This window comes from Pristiophorus japonicus, unplaced genomic scaffold (genome assembly GCF_044704955.1).
Source record: "Pristiophorus japonicus isolate sPriJap1 unplaced genomic scaffold, sPriJap1.hap1 HAP1_SCAFFOLD_30, whole genome shotgun sequence".
NCBI classification, from domain to species: domain Eukaryota; kingdom Metazoa; phylum Chordata; class Chondrichthyes; family Pristiophoridae; genus Pristiophorus; species Pristiophorus japonicus.
Genome location: NW_027252779.1, coordinates 9,604,392 through 9,606,686, shown reverse-complemented (window position 1 = coordinate 9,606,686; position 2,295 = coordinate 9,604,392).

The following is a 2,295-nucleotide window of genomic DNA, read 5'->3' as shown; positions in this document are numbered from 1 at the left end:
CTTCCAAGTCGTTGATATGATTGTAAATAGTTGGGGTCCCAGCACTGATCCCTGCGGCACCCCACTCATTACTGATTGCCGACCCAAGAATGAATCATTTACCCAGACTCTCTGTTGTCTGTTAGTTAGCCAATCCTCTACCCATGCTAATATATTACCCCGAGCCCCATGAACTTTTATCTTGTGCAGTAACCTTTTAGGTGGCACCTTGTCAAATGCCTCTGGAAGTCCAAATACACCACACCCACTTTATCCATCCTGGCCCATGATGTGAAGTGGAACATAATTCATCGAAAGCACCTCTGACAGTGTTGAGGAGAAATTGACCGACCAAATGTGAAAAATGAATTCCTGAATGTTTGGTATTGTACAAGACAAAAATAGAAAGAATGCATTTCTTTCAAATGTCCAGGCCTGGTCTGAATGATGGATTAGTGATTTTGAGATGAGATAAAATTATAACTTTCGCATATTGTTTAAAAATAGACTGATATTTGAGGACAAAAATTTTTCATTTCAGAATTTTTTTCAACATGGTACAAGCAGAGAAGGAGTTTGATGACTTATGCCATTGCCTAATAGAGAACTGATTTAGTTGGCTACTATTGCATATTTTCTTCTAATTTTTTAAAGTTTTGCTTTGCTGTGTATTTCATGTTCCAAGTTCCAAGTCCACCTGTTTTGAATAACACCAGAAATGAAAATAATCATTGCATTTAGGATAAGGGGTAGGCCATTTAGGACTGAGATGAGGAGAAACTTCTTCACTCAAGAGAGTTGTTAACCTGTGGAATTCCCTGCCGCAGAGAGTTGTTGATGCCAGTTCACTGGATATATTCAAGAGGGAGTTAGTTATGGCTCTTACGGTTAAGGGGATCAAGAGGTATGGAGAGAAAGCAGGAAATGGGTACTGAAGGAATGATCAGCCATGATATTGAATGGTGGTGCAGGCTCGAAGGGCCGAATGGCCTACTCCTTCACCTATTTTTCTATGTTTCTATGTTCGTTACATGCTCAAACAATTCCAGCAAATTTGTCAAACTTAACTTCCCCTTCATAAATCCATGCTGACTCTGCCTGACCGAATTATGCTTATCCAAATGTCGTGCTAATGCTCCTTTAAGAATGAACTCTTGAACATTTTCCCCACCACAGATGTTAGGCTAGCTGGTCTACAGTTTCCTTCTTTTTGTCTGCCTCCTTTTTAACCGAGTGCGGCTCTCAGTCCGCGGGCAACACCGAGTGCGGCTCTCAGTCCCCGGGCAACACCGAGTGTGGTTCTCAGTCCCCGGGCAACACCGAGTGTGGTTCTCAGTCCCCGGGCAACACCGAGTGTGGCTCTCAGTCCCCGGGCAACAGCGAGTGTGGTTCTCAGTCCCCGGGCAACACCGAGTGTGGTTCTCAGTCCTCGGGCAACACCGAGTCTGGCTCTCAGTCCCCGGGCAACAGCGAGTGTGGTTCTCAGTCACCGGGCAACACCGAGTGTGGTTCTCAGTCCCCGGGCAACACCGATTTTGGCTCTCAGTCCCCGGGCAACACCGATTGCGGCTCTCAGTCCCCGGGCAAAACCGAGTGCGGCTCTCAGTCCCCGGGCGACACCGAGTGCGGCTCCCGGGCCCCGGGCGACACCGAGTGCGGCTCCCGGGCCCCGGGCGACACCGAGTGCGGCTCCCGGGCCCCGGGCGACACCGAGTGCGGCTCCCGGGCCCCGGGCGACACCGAGTGCGGCTCCCGGGCCCTGAGTCAGAGCCACCGGGCCCAGCCCCTCCCCTACACCAGGAAAACAACAACTTGCATTTATGCAGCAGGCCCAGCAATTCCCAGCCGCTCTGTATCAGGTGGGCGCTGGATGTGGAAGTTACTCCCTGGCCTCCTGTGTGGGTCTGTTTGTTACATCAGTTTGAGCTGGATGGAGAGGGGGGAGAAGCTGCTGGATTTCACCCCCAGTACTTCTGGGCCCAGTGGGACCAACAATTTCCCATGTGGGCCTGTCGAGGGAGGTGGTTCCCCTTCCTGAAGGACAGCAGTGATCCAGATGTGTTTTTACGACAATCCGGCAGCTTTCGTGGTCACTTTTTTCTCGTGCCGGCCCCACACAGACTCATTCAGCTCAATTTCACAACCTGCCTTTGTGTTTTTGTGGGTTCTCTCTCACACTCCATTTTTCTGTTTGAAATTCACTTTACAGGGTGTTAAAAGGGGAGGATTTGTAGACTGGAAGCTGAAACCAAACATCACCTCAAGATCTGACAGTCACTCACTACATCGGAACTGGAATATCATCAGCTTTTGACC